The sequence below is a fragment of the Myodes glareolus genome, chromosome 7 (assembly GCF_982192425.1).
Source record: "Myodes glareolus chromosome 7, mMyoGla1.1, whole genome shotgun sequence".
Lineage (NCBI taxonomy): Eukaryota > Metazoa > Chordata > Mammalia > Rodentia > Cricetidae > Myodes > Myodes glareolus.
Genome location: NC_142032.1, coordinates 69638385 through 69658853, shown reverse-complemented (window position 1 = coordinate 69658853; position 20469 = coordinate 69638385).

The window sequence follows — 20469 nt, the reverse complement described above, 5'->3', positions numbered from 1 at the left end:
TCCCAAGTTCTGTGCCTGGGATGCTACAGCACATCCCTAGCTTGTGCCCCATGACTTGCCATCTCAAACTCTTGCCGTAGCTTTGTTCAGCCTCGCTTACTTCTCATGTGGGAAGGGGCAGCCACAGTACTCCAGATCATAATCTCAAAGGGGCCTTCCCAGGTCTCTGTCTTTCCCACTCACTAACTAATAGCCTGACTTAGGTGTCTGCATCACTGCCTCTCCTGTCTGGGTAATATTGCCTGCCTGTGATGGTCCATTTCAATTGTCAACTTCATTGGGTTAAGAAACACCCAGGGGTACTAGACAGATAGGTGACTTATGTAGTAAAGTTCTTTGCATGCAAACATGAGTACCTGAGTTGAAATCCCAGCATCCATATAAAAGTTCTGCATGGTTGCACTGACCTGCAATCCCAGCACTGGGGAGGGGGAAACAAGTAAAACCCCTGGGACTAGCCAGCCAGCCTAGTCAAATCCATGATCTCTGGGTTCAATGACAGACCCACACTCAGAACATTGGTGAAATATACCTTTGAATGTGTCTTTCAGGATTTTTCCATACAGAATTAACTGAGGAGGTAGAATCTGCCTTGAAAGTAGGTGGCACCATCTTGTGTGCTGGAGCCACTGAATGAATAAAAGTGGGGAGGGAAGAGAGAAAGTCAATTGAGTACTCACCTTTGCCTTCCTCTGCTCCCTGATCTGTTGCAATATGAGCAAAAAAGCCTCACCCATCCTGCTGCCACAGCTGAAAGCAGTCAGCTCCTGCCACCACGCCTTCCTCATCATGATGGACTCTATCTTCAAATCCTTCCTGTGTGAGTTCTTCTTGTCAGAAATTTGAGCTCAGAAACAAGATAAGTTACTCTAACACAACTTCCTAGAGGTCTGTGAGGGTTGAGTGGGGAATGCACTCTAAACCACCGATAACAGTGTCTAGTTGGGGCTGGAGAGATGGCCTGGCTGTTAAGAGAGTGTGCGTATTGCTCTTGCAAAGGATGTCGGTTCAGTTCCCAGCACCCACATGGCAGCTCATGACCATCTGTAACTCCAGCTCTGGGGATATAACACTGTCTTTTGGTCTTCAAAGGCACCTGCATTTATGCACAACACACACACACACACACACACACACACACACAAGTCTTAAAAACAAACAGCAGCAAGCAGAATCATTGATTTCCTGTTCTCACCTAGAGCAAAGCTCAGTGTATGGAAAGTACAAGACACATAGCCATGGCCAGTAGTTTCCACAGCATCCAAGGATGCTGTCAGCCCTTTTCAAGACAGAAAACTTCCCGTTTCCCCAAGGGCAAAGAATTCAGAATAGTCTGTTCAAAGTGCCCCTCCGGTAGTCATCTGAGCAGGGAGAGATGCATACGGCTGCTACCGGCTCTTAACAATTCCATAAAGTTGCATGAGCAATTAAAACACATTAGGGACAGATTCCATATTTGCTCCCAGAACCAAGGAGGGTAATTGTGTCATTGAACTCATATCATTTCCATTTAGCGGGAAGAGTTCTCAGGTCATAAACACAATGGTTCTTCATTCCACCACAGCCAACTGTGGAAAGCATAATAGGGACCTAATGACCCATCTAGCTTAATCAAAGCGAGGAATCTTTCATCTTTCTTTCTCCTTCCAGAAGCCTCTGCCATGCAAATTGTATGAGCCAAACTTAGCCTGATGCCACAGCACACATGCACGGCGGTGCTCATCCACCTTGATGGAGTTCTCAGCTTGGAAGATCGGAAATGTTTTGAGCCAATGACTTTGAACCCAGGAAAGCAAGCATTTCCTCAGAGTGAAGTCACGAGGGCAACATTGGTTATGAGACATGATTAACCTCTCCTGCCCTGTCACATTTCACAGACAATAGCGGATGTGGCTTTCCGATTTTGACATCGGTGCCTTTCTTTCCTCCTGTGTTAAATATTAGTCTCAGGCTCTTGTGGCCAGTGTGTGTGTGTGGAGAGGAAGACACGGTGACCACATCTCTGTGTGTCTGTCAAAGAGCCTGTCCACGCATGTGCACATGGGTGTGTTCATGCCTGTGGGGGCCAGAGGACACCTTTGCCTGTCATTCCTTAGGCCCTACATATCTTGGGTTCTTTGGTTTGGGGTTTGGATGTTGTTTTTGCTTTGTTTTGAGACAGAATCTTTCCCAAACTGAAATTCTCCAAACAAGTCAGGTTGGCCAGGCCCAGGGCCGTTGTCTCTACCACCCAGGATTCAGATTACAGCTGTATTGCGCCACTCTTGGGTATTTTTTTATTAATTTATAAAAATTTCCACTTCCGCCCCTCCTCCCAATACCCTCCCACTCCCCCCACTTCCTCTCCTCCTCCCTCTCCAGTCCTAAGAGCAGTCAGGGTTTCCTGCCCTGTGGGAAGTTCAAGTTCCTCCCCTCTCCATCCAGGACTAGGAAGGTGAGCATCCAAACAGACTAGGATCCCAAATAGCCAGTATATGCAGAGGAAACAAGTCCCAGTGCCATTATCAATGGCTTCTCAGACAGTCCCCATGTCAGCCACATTCAGAGACTCCGGTTTGATCACATGCTCATTCAGTCCCAGTCCAGCTGGCCTTGGTGAGCTTCCAATAGATCAGTCCCCTTGTATTAGTGGGTGAATGCACCCCTCGCGGTCCTGACTTCCTTGTTCATGTTCTCCCTCCTTCTGCTCCTCATTTGGATCTTGGGGCCTCAGTCCAGTGCTCCAATGTGTGTCTCTGTCTCTATCTCCATCCATCGTCGGATGAAGGTTCCCTTTGATCCTGACTTCCTTGCTCACATTCTCCCTCCTTATGCTTCTTATCTGGATCTAGGGAGTTAAGTCCAGTGTTCCAATGTGGGTCTCTGTCTCTATCTCCAACCATCGCCAGATGAAGGTTCTATGGTGATATACAAAATATTCATCAGTAAGGTTATGGGTCAAGACCAGTTCAGGCACCCTCCCCTCTGCTGTCCAGGGAACAATCTGGGGACCTCTCCTTGGAACTGGGAACCCCTCTAGAATCAAGTTTCTTGCAAACCCTAAAATGGCTCCCTTAGTTGAGATATATACTTCCCTGCTCCCATATCCTTCCTTCCTCCCTCCCCCCCTCAAATTCCCCCAAGCTTTCTCCAATCCTCCCCTACTCCCTTCTCTCTAACCATCTCCCCTTCCTGCCACCACCCCCCACAGTGCACCCAAGGTTGCCTGGCAATCTTGTCTACTTTCAATATCCAGGAGGATAACTATATGATTTTCTTCAGGTTCACCTTCTTATTTAGTTTCTCTAGAATCACGCATTATAGGCTCAAAGACCTTTAATTATGGCTAGAATCCACTTATGAGTGAGTACATGCCATATTCCTCTTTTTGTGTCTGGGTTACCTCACTCAGTAAAGCATTTTCTATTTCCATCCATTTGCAAGCAAAACTCAAGATGTCACTGTTTTTCACCGCTGAGTAAAACTCTAATGTGTATATGTTCCACACCTTCTTTAACCATTCTTCTATTGAGGGGCACCTAGGTTGTTTCCAGGTTCTGGCTACTACAAATAGTGCTGCTAGGAACATAGTTGAACAAATGCTTTTGTAGTATGATAGGGCATCTCTTGGGTATAGTCCCAAGAGTGGAATTGCTGGGTCCTGAGGGAGGTTGACTCCCAGTTTCCTGAGAAACCGCCACACTGATTTCCACAGTAGCTGCACAAGTTTGCATTCCCACCAACAATGGATGAGTGTTCCCTTCACTCCACCTCCTCTCCAGCATAGGCTATCATTGGTGTTTTTGAGTTTAACTATTCTGACAGGTGTAAGATGGGATCTCAAAGTTGTTTTGATTTGCATTTCCATGATCGCTAAGGAGGTTGAGCATGACCTTAAGTGTCTTTTGGCCATTCGAAGTTCTTCTGTTGAGAATTCTCTGTTCAGTTCAGTACCCCATTTTTTAATTGGGTTAATTAGAGTTTTAGTGTCTAGTTTCTTGAGTTCTTTGTATATTTTGGAGACCAGACATTTGTCTGATGAGGGGTTGGTGAAGATCTTCTCCCAGTCGGTAGGCAGACATTTTGTCTTACTGACGGTGTCCTTTGCTTTACAGAAGCTTCTCAGTTTCAGTAGGTCCCATTTATTCATTGATTCTCTTATTGTCTGTGCTACTGGGATTCTACCTAGGAAGTGGTCTCCTGTGCCTATGTCTTGTAGACTACTTCCCACTTTCTCTTCAATCAGGTTCAAAGTGGTCAGATTAATGTTGAGGTCTTTAATCCATTTGGACTTGAGTTTGTGCATGGTGACAGATATGGCTCTACTTTCATTCTTCTACAGGTTGACATCCAGTTATGCCAGCATCATTTGTTAAAGATGCTATCCTTCTGCCATTGTATACCTTTAGCTCCCTTGTCAAAGATCAGGTGTTCATAGGTTTGTGGGTTAATATCCGGGTCTTCTATTCGATTCCATAGGTCGACTTCTCTGTTTTTGTGCCAATACCAAACTGTTTTCAATACTGTAGCTCTGTAATAGAGTTTGAAGTCAGGGATGGTAATACCTCCAGAAATTCCTTTATTATATAAGATTGTTTTGGCTATCCTGGGTTTTTTGTTTTTCCATATAAAGTTGATTATTGCTCTCTCAAGGTCTGTGAAGAATTTTGATGGGGATTGCATCTATAGATTGCTTTTGGTAGAATTGCCATTTTAAATATGTTGATCCTCCCAATCCAAGAGCAAGGGAGATCTTTCCATTTTCTAGTATTGTCCTCAATTTCTTTCTTCAAAGACTTAAAGTTCTTGTCAAATAGGTCTTTCACTTCCTTGGTTAGAGTTATCCTAAGATATTTTATGCTATTTGTGGCTATCGTGAAAGGTGAAGATTCTCTGATTTCCCTCCCTGCTTCTTTATCCTTTGTGTATAGGAGGGCAACTGATTTTTTGGAGTTGATCTTGTACCCTGCCACATTACTAAAGGTGTTTATCAGCTGTCGGAGTTCTTTGGTAGAGTTTTTGGGGTCGCTTATGTACACTATCATATCATCTGCAAATAACGAGAGTTTAACTTCTTCCTTCCCAATTTGAATCCCCTTGATCCCCTTATGTTGTCTTATTGCTATTGCTAGAACTTCAAGTACTATATTGAAGAGGTATGGGGAGAGTGGACAGCCTTATCGTGTTCCTGATTTTAGTGGAATGGCTTTGAGTTTCTCTCCATTCAGTTTGATGTTAGCTGTCGGCTTGCTGTAAATAGCTTTTATTATATTTAGGTATGATCCTTGTATCCCCAATCTCTTCAATACCTTTATCATAAAGGGGTGTTGAATTCAAATGCTTTTTCAGCATCTAATGAAATGATCATATGGTTTTTTCTTTCAGTTTATTTATATGATGGATTACATTGATAGATTTGCGTATGTTGAACCAGCCCTGCATCTCTGGGATGAAGCCTACTTGATCATAATGGATAATTTTTATAATGTGTTCTTAAATTCGGTTTGCCAGTATTTTATTGAGAATTTTTGCGTCGATGTTGATGAGTGAGATTGGCCTGTAATTCTATTTGTTGGTTGTATCTTTGTGTGGTTTTGGTATCAGGGTAACTGTAGCTTCTATATTGTGAAATACATAAAGGAGTATAGGTATTAGCTCTTCTTGGAAGTTCTGGTAGAATTATGCTTTGAAACCATCTCATCCTGGGCTTTTTTTGGTCAGGAGGTTTTTGATAACAGCTTCTAATTCTTCGTGACTAACAAGTCTATTTCAATTGTTCACCTGGTCTTGATTTAACTTTGGTAAATGGTACTTATCTAAAAACAAGTACATTTCTTGTACATTTTCCAACTTTGTGGCATATAAGCTTTCGTAGTAAGATCTAATGATTCTCTGAATATCCTCTGTGTCTGTGGTTATGTCCCGCTTTTCATTTCTGATCTTATTAATTTGCATGGTCTCTCTCTGCCGTTTGATTAGTTTGGATAGGGGTTTGTCAATCTTGTTGATTTTCTCCAAGAACCAACTTTTTGTTTCATTGATTCTTTGGATTGTTTTCTGTGTTTCTATTTTGTTGATTTCAGCCCTCAGTTTGATTATTTCCAGTCTTCTACTCCTCCTGGGTGAATCTGCTTCTTTTTTTTCCAGAGCTTTCAGGTGTGCTGTTAAGTCTCCAATGTGTGTTTTCTCCATTTTCTTTAATTGGGCACTTAGTGCTCTGAACATTCCTCTTAGCACTGCTTTCATTGTGTCCCATAGGTTTGAGTATGTTGTGTCTTTATTTTCGTTAAATTCAAGGAAGAATTTAATTTCTTTCTTTATTTATTCCTTGACCCAGGGGTGATTCAGTAGTTGACTGTTCAGTTTCCATGAGTTTGTAGGCTTTCTGGGGTTAGAATTGTTGTTGAATTCTAACTTTATTCCATGGTGATCCAACAAGACACAGGTGGTTACTAATATTTTTTTGTATCTGTGGAAGTTTGCTTTGTTACCCAGTATGTTGTCAATTTTCAAGAAGGTTCCATGAGCTGCAGAGAAGAAGGTATATTCTTTCCTATTTGGGTGGAATGTTCTATAGCTATCTGTTAAGTCCATTTGATTCATTACCTCTATTAATTCTCTTATTTCTCTGTTAGGTTTCTGACTGATTGACCTGTCCATTGCTGAGAGAGGTGTGTTGAAGTTTCCTACTTTTAGTGTGTGTGGTTTGATGACTGCCTTGAGTTCTAGAAGTTTATCTTTTACATAAGTGGGTGTTTTTATATTAGGGGCATAGATATTCAGGATTGAGACTTCCTCCTGATGAATTGTTCCTATTATGAGTATAAAATGTCCATCTCCATCTCTTCTGATTGATTTTAGTTTGAAGTCAATTTTGTTGGGAATTAGAATGGCCACACCCGCTTGTTTCTTAGGTCCGTTTGCTTGAAAAATCTTTTCCCAACCCTTTACTCTGAGTAGATGTCTGTCTTTGTGGTTGAGGTATGTTTCTTGTAAACAGTAGAATGTTGGATCCTGTTTTCGTATCCAATCTCTTAGTCTGTGCCTTTTTATAGGTGAGTTGAGTCCATTAATATTAAGTGATATTAATGACCAGTGGTTGTTGACTCCGGTTATTTTTTTATTATTATTTTTTGTGTAGTAGAGTTTGTGTTTTTCCTTTCTTTGAGTTGTGCTTGTGAAGGGTCGCTAGATGTCTGAGTTATTGTAGGCAGTGTTGGCAATATTAGATTCCTTGGGTTGCGATTTTCCTTCTATTACTTTCTCTAAGGCTTGATTTGTGGCTACAAATTGTTTAAATTTGTTTTTATCCTGGAATATTTTGTTTTCTCCATTGATAGTGAACGATGGCTTGGCTGGGTATAGTAGTGTGGGCTTGCATCCATGGTCTCTTAGTTTCTGCAGTACCTCTATCCAGGACCTTCTGGCTTTCATGGTTTCCATAGAGAAGTCCGGTGTAAGTCTGATAGGTTTACCTTTATAAGTTACTTGACCTTTTTCCTTTGCAGCTCTTAATATTCTTTCTTTAATCTGTATGTTTTGTGTTTTGATTATTATATGGCGAGGGTGTGTTTTTTTTTTGATCCAGTCCATTCGGTGTTCTGTATGATTCTTGAACCTTCATAGGAATATCATTCTTTAGGTTGGGAAAGTTTTTTTCTATAATTCTGTTGAATATATTTTCTGGGCCTTTGATCTGAAATTCTTCTCCTTCTTCTATCCCTATTATTCTTAGATTTGGTTTTTTTTATTGTGTCCCAGATTTCTTGAATGTTTTGTGATGAGAATTTGTTGGATTTGCTGTTTTCTTTGATTAGAGCATTTATTTTCTCTATGGCGTCTTCAGAATCTGAGATTCGTTCTTCTATCTCTTGTATTCTATTGGTTATGCTTGATTCTGTAGTCTCTGATTGTTTACCTAGATTTTCCATATCCAGCTGGCCCTCAGTTTGTGTTTTCTTCGTTGCCTCCATTTCAGTTTTCAATTCTTGAACTGTTTCCATTACCTGTTTGATTGTTTTTTTCTTGGTTTCCCAGGGTATCATTTATGGATTTACTCATTTCTTCAAACTTTTTGTTATACTTCTCATCCATTTCTTTACTCATTTCATCAAACTTTTTGTTATACTTCTCATCCATTTCTTTACTCATTTCATCAAACTTTTTGTTATACTTCTCATCCAGTTCTTTAAGGGAGTTATTCATATCCTGTTTAAGGAACTCTATTGCTTTCATAATGGCGCTTTTTTCCACTTCTTCTGGATTAGGGTGTTCAAGTCCTTCTGTTGTTGGGTCGCTGGGATCTGGTGTTTTCATGTTGTTTTTCAGATTGTTGGAGGAATACTTGCCTTGGCATCTGCCCATCTCTTCCTTCAAATGCTCTCTATTGGGTCTTCTGATACCGGGTCAGGTTCCCTTGTTGGTCAGGGACCTCGCTGACAGAAGGCCTACCTTTCCACAGGCAGGTTATTGAAACACAGGAACTCCCTTCTGCCGGGTTGCGCTTACAGCCCAGTCCCAGCACACAAGGCGGCTGAGCTGGGGGATTTTATGGCCCCAGGGGTAAGGGAGGAATAAAGGAAGGAGTTCCTGGGTGAAGACTGGGATGGGATAGGAGGTAAGAGAGTTTAACAGGATAGAGCCGCCCCTGCAGAGTGACCAGGAGATCAGGAGGTTGTGGAATGTCCGAGCTCCTCCTTGCCGGGCTTCTGCCACAGGTCAGGAGCAAACTCACCCCTCTGATGGATGTCTGCTAGAGGATCAGTGCCCCTTGTTGGCCAGGAATCTCACTGAGCTGACACAGCCACTCTTGGGTATTTAACATAGGTTCTGGGAATCAAACTCGGGTCTTCACACTTGTACTTTACTGACTGTGTCATCTCCCGGCTTCAAAGCACCCACATTTTATCACGATCTTTATCATGATCTTCAACCTTCTTGCATCTACCACATGCTGGTTGGTGGTCTGAATGCTCAGCCTTGCTGGCAGAAACAGAAACCGAAAAACCTGATGGCAGCATAGCACTTCTCTTCTCTGCTTGGATGAGCTTCAACAGAACAGCTCAGTCTTTGTGTCCAAGTCCACAGGACTGCTTGACCAGCAAGCTGTACTTGCTACAGGGAGATAGGAACAGAAATCCCTGTCAGAAGTGGTATCTTCAACGTGGTATTTTTGTGGAAATGAGACTGTCTCACCCTGTTGTTAACTAGACCCTAAGAGCCACTGCCTCTGGTTCTTAGGAGTTGCTTGTGACATCTTTCTGTCTTGGTAGTCATTCTTTCGCACTATTCCCTTTCTACCAGGAGGAAGCAACCCTACTGTAGAACACTGTTCTGTCTAAACAAAAAAGTCACCTTCACTTTGGAACCATCACAGCAATCTGGACTTCCTGGTAAAGAGATTAACCATCAGGAAGACACAGCAGAAGAGCAAACGAGCTGAGATGTGCTGCCCACAGATGCTGACTGCTGAGATAAATGGTGACATACACACTAATGATTATCACCAAGATATTTCAAATGAGGTGGGGCTCCTAATATGAGATATCCTCCAAATGAATATCTTATTAAGTAAAAAGAACCAGGTCATGAACAGGGAGTGTGGTGTGAGAGTGTATGGGGTGTGCATATGTCTGTGTGTTTGTGTGTTATAAAGATTTCCTTCTTTCTTTTATTATTTTGTTCTTTTGTTTGTTTGTCTGTATGTTTACTTTCTACAAGCTCTCAGGTATCCCACATTGAGTTGCTCTTATTTTTCCAAAGTTGGCCACAAACTCTGCCAAGGGTAACTTAGAACTTCTGATCCTCCTGCCTCCACTTCCCAAGTGTTTGGATTATAGTGGTACTATGCCCAGTCTCATGACACATGTTCATGTGTGAACTGTGGTGTGTGCATATATGTGCTCATCTGTGTGGAAGCCAGAAAACAACTTCATGGTCGTTCTTTAGGGGTCTTCTGTCTTTGTTTTTGTTTTGGGTTGGTTGGTATTGGATTTTTGTTTGTTTTGTTTTAGACAGGATCCCTGAGTGTCCTGATCCTTGCCATGTTGGCTAAGATGGTTGACCTTTAGGCATCCTAGGCAAGTACTCTACCAACTGAGCCATAACTCTAGCTCAAATACATTGTAATCTTTACATATGGAGAGTATTTTGCTAGAAGAACTCATTAGAAATTGATAATGGTTGTCTCTAGGGAGGCAGCCAAGGGCTTAGGAAAGAGACTTGCACAGAGGTCAGAACACTGTAGGAACAATGGCTGAGTTCTCATCAGAAGTGATAGAAGCTAAATGCAGTGGAAGGGTGAAGAACTCTCAGGCTAGGACTGTGTCCAGTGGAAACAACCTGCTAAAATGAAGTTTTCTAGATAAGCAAAGAGTGAGAAACTTGTCAAAAAGTACACACAAAATAAGAAATATTTTTTTAAAAAAAAAAGGTTTTCAGACTAAAGGGAAATAAAAGTAGATAGAAACTCAGGTCAATAGGCAGGAATGCAGGTTGCTAGAACTGTCAACTTATGTGTCAATATAAAAGACTCTTAAGGATGTACGGATAGCTCAGTGCATACTCCTGCATAGAATGTGCAAGGATATGGGTTCAAATCCCAGCACTGAAAATAACAAGAGTAATAATAGCAACTGTTTTATGAATCTTACCTTATTAAAATAACATTTATAACTTGAAACAAAATAGAAATATTTCATGGCTTGTAAAGATAAAGGTAAAACATATGAGTGTTAAAAGGTAGATGAGTTGGAGAAGCCATGGATCCTCTGCCTGAGACAGCCAGTTAGAATCTTTGCCAGTAGGCCCCTGCCTCGTGGAGTTATACAGATTAATAGAAATGGGTTAAATTAAGATGTAAGAACGAGCCAATAAGAAGTTAGAACTGATGGGCCAAGCAGTGTTTTAATGAACATAGTTTCTGTGTGATTATTTTGGGTGTTAGCTAAGTGGGCAGCCAGGACAAACAAGCAGCTCTTTCCCCTGAAACAATTGACACCCATGTGACTGTATAAATCCATGTAAAAACTGAGAAAGCTTGAAAAGGAATTCTGGACACAAAAATACAGAGTTTAACACAGCTTCTTACTGTTTGCTGGCAGCATGCCACAGCGCCTTCAGGAGGGATTTTCCTGATTCAGTCATAGCAGAAGAAAGCTGTGTGGCTTTAAAACGCGGCTTCCTGGGCTGTGCTGCCAGCACGAGCTCTGGTTATGAAGCATTTCAATGGCATTTGTGGGTCCAGGTGTTTGTGTGCCCACTTGGGGTTGGGAAGAAAGTAGCTGAGATCATGTCCATGAATTGGCGCTCCCTGGGCAGGTGGTAGGGTTAGGTCTACTAGGTTTGCACAGGTGGGAAAGCATGGCAGATTCCCACCACCATACACAGAGATATTTCCAGGCTGTGCAGTGCTCTACATGGCATATTTAGCTTTTACTCAGAAAAAAAGGGTTTTATATGCTGCATGGTGCTACCTACAGTTTAGCTGATGGGGATGGCTCACACCCAGCAGTCCTAGAGCTGAGGTGAACTACCTCCAACATATTTAAAGTGTGAGAGAGGCAGAGCCAGCACCCAGGGCTACTGAGACCAAGCTGCTTAGCATTTTAAGAAACACTTATGATCAAAAAATAATTACAGATACATAATAAAGACAAATTCAAATAGAAAAGAACTCTAAATGGGTCATAGTGTTGGATAAACATATGTAGGCTTGAAAGAGAGAAGAAAAAGAGTATAGAGAGTTGGAAAAGAAATAAATCATTTTTTTAAAAAAAAGTCTTTAAAGAGACAGAGTACAGTTAGTTATAGATTAAAAGGAGTAAAGAAAAATAAGCCACATAAAAATGAAAAATTCACAGAGAGTCTGGATTGTGTATATTTTTGTGTTATTCTTTGAATTTTTTGACTGTGAAGAAGCTAAGTACAGAGAGACATTTCATTGTATGGGCTGGTAAGCTAAACCAGCATATATATTCTAAAGGTATCTTGATTCCAAAATTTGAGTCTAAGAATATGTTGCTTTGGAAAATAGGTTTTTCTTTTGTTTCCACATAAAATGAGAACCTTTGGAATACTTTCAGACAAATACAGTTTGATAGACCCTGTCACCATGAAAGGTTACTGTGATCACCCTCAAAAAATTACTTCACCCAACTGTTGGCAGAGATGAACCTAGCACACAGGATACACCATAAAAGGCCTGATTAACAATACCCCAAATCAGTAGGAAGCAGAATGGAAAAAAACTATGCCCATATTCCCAAATATTGTCTATAAATGTATGTTTACATTTAAAGGGGTATATGATATAGTTATGAATAATTTGCAATGGTATGGATATTGGCTTATTGATAAAAGTTTGAGGTCAATTTTGTTATATGTATATTTATGTTCTTGATTAAGGTATTGTGTTTGTGTAGCTCATTTTAAAAATGTAATGTATAATTAAGAAACACAGGTTAATAGATAGTCACCTATAATAGTCAAGATTGTAGGCATGTTAGATTTTCTAGATGTATAGAGGTATATTTCAGTTAGATAGGTATTTCTTCAAATCTTTCAGAGACCTTCAGAATATGGCATTTAAATGTTTTAAAAATTTAGAACTATTTATGACAATGAGACACATCTGTTCCTGGCAGTACCAGTTACTTCAAGAGGAAGATGAGCATCAAAGAGGCTCCTTGTGGAGTTTGCTGGCCATTTGGGCAAGAGCAGTTTCTGCTAGACTGCTAGACTGAACATTCAAGACCCGCAGAGAAATGACTGCTGAACTTGCCTAAAGGCGAGATGATCCTTCGGGGTTCTTGCTTCATGAAAGAGTCTGTGAAACATTCTGCAGAATATAGAAGAAAGTGACTGAACTGTCTTTGAAATTTCCTGCTTTGTGGAAAAGTCTGATAATACTATGGGCCTGTGGAATGAAGATTGGATGACTGTCCAGGTAGCAAGATGTCTCTGTCATTTCTAGAGTTTTGGAAGTTGTTTACAATGCACTCCATGTTTACTTAGGTAATATTATATCCTTCTGCAGTCTTTGATGGGGTTGAAGAATTTATAGTTATAGTTTTCCTTAGTTATGATAAGAGATAAAGTAGATATAAATATTGTAACTGTAATTCTTGCTTGTTAGCTGTTTTGTTATATGCAATTTTACTATGTTAAAGTTAAAGCCTTCATTTTGTTTAAACAGAAAAGGGGAAATGGTATAGGAGGTCCTTCTGTCTTTGTATTGCTTTTATCGGTTAATAAAGAAACTGCTTTGGGCCTGTAGATAGGGCAGAACTTAAGTAGGCAGGGAAGACAGAACTGAATTCTGGGAGGAAGAAAGCAGAGTCAGGGAGAAGCCATGGATCCTCCACCTGAGACAGGCACCAGTTAGAATCTTTGTCAGTAAACCACTGCCACGTGACAATATACAGATTAATAGAAATGGATTAAATTAAGATGTAGCCAACAAGAAACAAGACGTAATGGGCCAAGCAGTGTTTTAATTTTTTAAAAAAAAAAGTAGATAAGTTGAGACTGTGTGCAATATCTCTAGAACAACCAAAAATTACATTTTCAGATATAAATCAGTAGAAAGTCAATAAAGAAGAGAGGATAAGAAATATTCAGTTAACACAAAAAAGAATAAAAGTACAAAATACAGAAGCTGAAGACTTAAACTCAACTGTATCAAAAAGTACATTAAATACAGAGATTATCAGGGCTGGAGAGATGGCTTAGGGGTTAAGAGCACTGACTGCTCTTCCAGAGGACCCTGATTCAATTCCCAGCACCCACATGGTAGCTCACAACTGTCTGTAACTCTAATTCTAGGGGACCTGACACCCTCACACAGACATACATGCAGGCTAAAACACCAACATACATAAAATAAATAAAAATAAATAAATTATTTTTTAAAATGCAGAGATTATCAGTTGGGTGGTGACGCATGCCTTTAATCATAGCACTCAGGAGGTGGAGGCAGGCAGATCTCTGTGAGTTCAATGTCAACCTAGTCTACAAGAGCTAGTTCCAGGATAGGCTCCAAAGCTACAGAGAAACCCTGTCTCAAAAAACCAAAAGTAAAATAAAATAAAATGCAGAGATTATCAATCTGGATTATAAAAGAAGACTCTACAATATGCTGTTTATAAGTGAACAATTTTAAACATAAAGATACAGAAACTGTGGGAAATGTTCATATAGTTCTCAAATTTAAGAAAGATGATGTAGTTGTGTGGTTGTCTGACAAAGTAGATCTCAAATGTGTAACCCACGTGGCTACTCTTGGCTGAGCAAGCTGTCACCCCTTATCCAAGGGTTTACATTCTGCAGCTTCAAATGTCAGTACCATAAAGAATAATAGAACTGTTTTTTTAATAAAGAGAGCACACTCTTATCAATGACAAAAAAAATCAAAATCAAATATTTCCTAAATCTGAAGTGAATCTGGCAGCATTCACCCATGTTACATTTCATGACTTCGCTGCAGCCTTGGTTCAGAACACACAACATGAGTTCCTTGCACCGTGTGTGTTCACACGTGTGAACTCTCTGGAGGCCAGAGAACAACCTTGGATGCCATCCTCAGAAATGCCATCCACCTCCTTGTAACGAGGTCTCTATTTAGCCTGGAGCTCACCAATGAGGCTAGGCTACGGATTCTCCATCTCTCCCAGAGGGATTTTGGGTTTGAACTGGGGCCCTAGTACTTACCTGAGTCATTCTTGGCCTCCAGGCATGGTTCTTACTACCTGGTCAGGGTACTGATTAAAGTCAAAGTCAGGATGTAGACCTAAGCTGCTCTTGCTCGCACTCAGGGTCTTTGCTCCCACCCTAAAGCGCTCATCTATGTGGCCTTCTCTCTAGCCACTGAGTGGCCTCTTTGCAGGATCCTGAGCTCCCTTGTATCTGCCTTTCACCCTCTGCTTTTCTCGCTGTAAAATTCCCATCCCACACTGAGTCCACTAAAAACCAGCACTCTCGCACTGCCACCTCTCTCTCCAGAAAAACGTGTCCCTTTTCTCTATGTCGGCGCTTGCTTTCCTGCATGCACCCTTTAACTCCTAGGGCCTGCATCAGCACCCTTGCCGGTAGGAGGAGGATGCAGGAGCCCTGATGGGCATGGAGGAGCCCTCACTAGAGACTCACTCCAAGTTCTGCTCCTCACCGACCACATGAGCATGGGTGCACGGTTGGGTCCCTTTCTGTAAACATGGAGGCAGTTTCCATACAGAAAGACTCCTCTGAGGATGTAGAGGACTATCTGTGTGGTCCTACTTCTTCTATCCCACCTCCCCTGCAAAGGAATGAGGATTCCCTGAGCTACCAGGGCTAGGGCTGGGTTACATGAGTTGTTTACTCATTCAGAAACTATAGTGCATCTGTTACTACCCGTCTAATGGAACTAAATGCTCATATCACCAGAACAGGAAACTAATACATAGACATCCCTTGTGCTCATCTCCCCAGAACAGGGAACAAATACATAAACATCCCTTTATCTCCAGTCTGTCTCTGAGAATATACATTTTTAATACAACAAAAGTGACTCCAACTTATTAACTCTTAGAAAGAGCTTTTAAATCTCTAGCAGGAGGTTGTATTTGTGTAGATATTTATAGAGCATAAGAGTCTCATAAACAATCCTCCCGGGCATAGTTTCTATGACTGTTTGGAGTAGACCAACTTAATTTCTCATAGTCTGGTTAGTTATTAAGGACATATCACCTTGTCCTGGTATCGTTGCAGCTACCAGCATGGAGAAGTCAAACAGAGAAAAGGCTAGGCTTTTGAGGAGACTGAAGCAGGAGGATTTCTTGAATGTAGGCACTCTAGACCATCCTAGAAACACAGCTATGGGGTGTCTAAAAAACTAAAAGCAAGTTGTTGTTGCTGCTGTTGCTGTTGTTGTTGTTGCTGCTGCTGTTGTTGTGCTGTTTTGCTTTTCAATTAAGCTGTATGCGGTGTCACACATCCATGACCCCAGCAGTCAGAAGGCTGAAATGGAAGGCTGGCAAGATGCAGGCTAGCCTGGGCTATTCATTGAGACACAATCTTGAATGATGAGTGAATGCAGAGATTTAAATGAAAAAGGTGCCCCCTAGTCTCATATGTTTGACCACTTGGTCACAGATTGGTAGTGTATTTTGGATGGTCTAAGAGGTGTGGTCTTGATGGTGGAAGGATGTCCCTTGGGGTTAGTTTTGAAAGCTCATAGCTTATCTTGCTTTCAGTTCGTTCTCTCTGCTTCATGCTTGCGAATGAGATGTGATCTCCCAGCTTCCTTTATCTGCTGCCACGCATGCTGCATACAGACATACCTTCCTCTCTGCCATGATGAACTCTTATCCCTCCAGAACCATAAGATAAATTGAACTCTGTCTTCCTTAAGTCGCCTTTGGTCATTGTGTTTTATCACAGCAACAGAATAACTAATACAATGAATGTATTAATAAATGGGTGGATGGGTGAGTGAATGAATGAATGAAAAAAATAAATAAATAAATGAAAAAATAATAAAAAATATCTTTATATAGGAAAAGGAAAAGAGCATGGTTCAATTCTCATAGCCTCGGTCAGTACCACCTTTCAGAGTAGACTCTTAAATAAATGAATAAATCCATGGCAGCCTTGATTTGTCACTTGTACAATGGAGACAACAGCACTGATCCTGAAAAAAAGTGGTCGAGGATTCAGTTAGAAACTGGATGCAGCGGTGTCTATCAGCATACAAAAAGCAGATTTCAGAAAAGGCACTGTGCTAATGCAACTGTTCACCAAACACATTTCTAAGTGTCTTGAGTACTAGAGACTGGGCAAATCCAGTCTCTGCCATTTTCAGTACTTAGTAAAAGGAAACTCAACTACTTTTTAAAGACAGAAACTTTAGCACTAACTGTGTTAGAGAATTGGCTCTGTGAATGTGCACAGGAAGCCAGCAGTTCCTGGGGAACACTGTGGACAGGACACTGTAGAAACAAATTCTGCTTCCTGGGCCATCTTCCTCACGGACACCTTAGCAAAGTCAAGGGCCTCTAGCCAGGTAGCCAGCCATTCACAGGGGTTCCTGGAAGGCAGATGTCTGATCCTTGTTGAGTCCTTTCTCAGCCTTCAGAATCTCTCCCTGTTGGAGAATGGTTTCATTATATATAATCCTCCAAAGGATTGCAGTGAGGGAGGAGAGAGAGAGAAAGAGAAGCAGACTATTCTTCGGCTGTCAGCTTCCTCTATTCATGGCGCTGAGAATCAAGGATCCACAATTTCCTCTAACTGTCTTACTTGACAAGCTAGAAGGCGATTAAAACCTTTGTAAGGATATAGAGAGAAAAATCCCCAACTAAAGATTTTTCACCAAGAGAAAAATCTCCAGCTAAAGTATGTTCCTGCTCCAAAGTAAATTATTAAGCCACAATTCATACCAGTGGGTGTAATTCTCATTTGCCTAATGCGCAAATATTCAGTAAATATCTACTGGGCATCTTCCATCAGCCCCAGTGATATTATTTTTAATAAAATGCATATAATGAAGGCAATAGCAAACACGGAGTCCTCTCTATGAGCCAAGGAACAGTTCTGGTTATTAATGGCCTTTTAAAAAAAATAGCAAGGGGCTAGATATACAGATTGTCGTAGAGCCCTCGTCTACTATGCTTGAGGACCTGGCTTCCATCTGAAACGTCATGGGAAAGCTGTGGCATGGCGCACACGCATGTGCATGCTTTGAAGCTTCTTTTAGCTCTGGCAGTACTGGGACTGGGCACGTCTTACAAACAACAGCTTTCCTCTGAGCTTCAAGGGGTGGCTCCTTCCTTCTGCCCTTCCTTCTGCTCCTTCATCTCTAACATACGGTGAGCTGGCACCAACACACTAAGTAGCCCTTCCTGTAACATGAGGTGGTGTGGGAGAATTATCTGTATTCTGTCAATCATGTATTTTAATAAAATGCTGATTGGCCAGGCAGGAAGTATAGGCGGGAAAACCAGACAGGAAGTAGAGGTGATACAATGAGAACAGGAGAATTCTGGGAAGCAGGAAGGTTCCTCTGCCATTCCTGCGCAGACCACCGAAGAGGCAGCATGTAACTTGCCCAGCTGAGAAAGGTACTGAGCCCATGTAACTTGCCCAGCTGAGAAAGGTACTGAGCCGTGTGGCTAACATAGATAAGGATAATGGGGTAACATAAGTCATAAGAACTAATAAGTAGCCTGACCTAATGGGCCAATCAGTTTATAATCTTATGAAGTTCTGTGTGTGATTTTTCTTTGGGGTTTGCCAGCTGTGGGGTACTGGGTGGGACAGAAACCCCAACAAGCCGGCCATCATTCTACAATGAGGTCCTGCTCGTTGGGGGTTTCTGTCCTGCCCATTTCCCAAAGCCAGTGAGCCCCAAAGAAATCAAACAGAGAATCTGCATTAGTGGTGAACTGATTGGCCCATTAGCTCAGGCTTCTTACTAACTCTAATAACTTATTCCTTCCCTTGTCCAAGCACAGTGACGTCAGACCAGAAAGCAGCCTCTCTAAGTGGAATAGAAGCGCCCATGAAGAAAATACCATCCTGCCTATCCAAAGCTGACAGACATATTTACAGGATTGAAAAAAGGTTGGACCACCTGGTGGATCATTGCCCTGGAGAAGCAAGATCCAACCACCAGGCCTTGGTAGGCAGGCCATACATTATACATAGAGATATTTGGAGTTTGCCCTTGGAGAGGGAGGAAGGAGTGCTCCGCATCTGGGAGGATAGAAGTGGACCTTGTGGCCCAAAATGGGTATGATCAGTCTGAACCATCCAAAATCACTGCAGAGGGGACTATATTCATGAGGGAAGTGATCCTTGGTGGTAAGGCAGAGGCTCAAGTGTTAACCTTTCACACTTAAAAGCCAAGTCTGTATTGGACTTGTCTCCGTTGAATGTTGCAACATGTGCATATGCGTCTAGAACCTTCTCCTTGATCTAGCGCTCCCTCCAAAACTACAAAACTTCTCATGATAAAGCCAGCTCTTCACAAGGTCTGTGAGACATCAAATCTGTCCCCACACATCTGCCCAGGTTCTGTGTCCATGGTCCTTCTTGTCCCACAGACTGACTGAAGGCTTCTCTTCTGGAATCTCATTTCCCAGCCTAAGAGAGCTTTGTCCTCCCTCTCTCCCCCTCCGTGATCTGCTCACTCCTCTCATTGTTCCAGTTCCTGGGTCATACTATAGAGAACCTCTCTGACCCTTGGAGTGATAAGACACCTTGAATACAACCCAAAGACTGCCGTTGCCCATCTGTGTCTGTCTGCTATGGATAAAAGAATTCTGTGGTGAGCTGAGATAATCTAGATTGCCAGCCTGACTGAGTCTAGAATCGCCATGGAACAAACCTCTGGGTATGTCTATGAAGGCATTTCTAGATTGGGTTAACGAAGGTAGGCAAACCCACCCGGAATGTGTGTGATCCCATCCCATAGGCTGGAGTCCCAGACTGAAAGAAAGTGTGTTGAGCATCAGAATCTCTCTCCACCCCTTATCCTGGATATGGATACCGAAGCAGTAACAAGAAAGGTAACTAGTAAATGAGCAGAGTGCAGAGTCCTACCAGGTTCTGGGCAATGACGTGGAGTGATCATGTTAAAGAGAACAGGCAAGGCCACCACGCAAGTGGACACCTGACGGAATCACACAAACAAGTTGAGAGGCCATGGAAGTAGTGGCTATCACGGGTCAACAGACTCCTGGCCTCTGCCTAGAGTCAAATCAGCCCCAGGCTCAGCACAGTGTAGCTAGTTCTTCCCAAGTAGACATGACCGTCACCACCTTGAAGCAGACCGGTCTGGTGACCACTTGAGGCCCTACCAACGTTGAGCATCTGTGCATTCTCTGTGGGGGAAACTCACCAGACTCCCTTCCCTCCCCAAGATCCTACTAAATAAGAGGGAAATGGTTAAGCTGTTTGGACATGTCAGTGCTATGGTCGCCTCTGAGCTGCCCAGGATCTTGCAAACTCCCTAGTAAACTCTTAGGTTCTCCAATACAGACTTGGAGGGAATCCTTTCTTTGATCTGTCAATGCCTTGTTTATCTGGAATAAATAGACACTTTTTTTTTTACATCTCTCCAGGAAAAGTCAGACAATACTCAGCTTTTGGGTGGGACAGGTCCATTCCATGCCCTTTCGACTCTCAATTTGTTGCAGCACAGGCTCTGCCTCCTTCCTCCTCCCCTGTGATACTATAGGTACATTGCTGGCAAAGGTGCTGTCAATCCCAGAATATCTTCCTTAGAGTGTTCTGAAATGACCAGTCACGGAATGATATAATACATTCAGGTTCCCGTGGTTTGGGATTTGGGGACCACATTTCTGAAAGAGAGTCATTTTTCCTTCATTTTCAGACAGCTCAGAACAATCTTTTACCTCAGCTACAAAATATCTACGTGTCAGCATTTCGACACTGAGGGTTCAGTGTGAGCAAAAGTAATAGACTTGAGAGACTCTGGATGTATCCGCATCC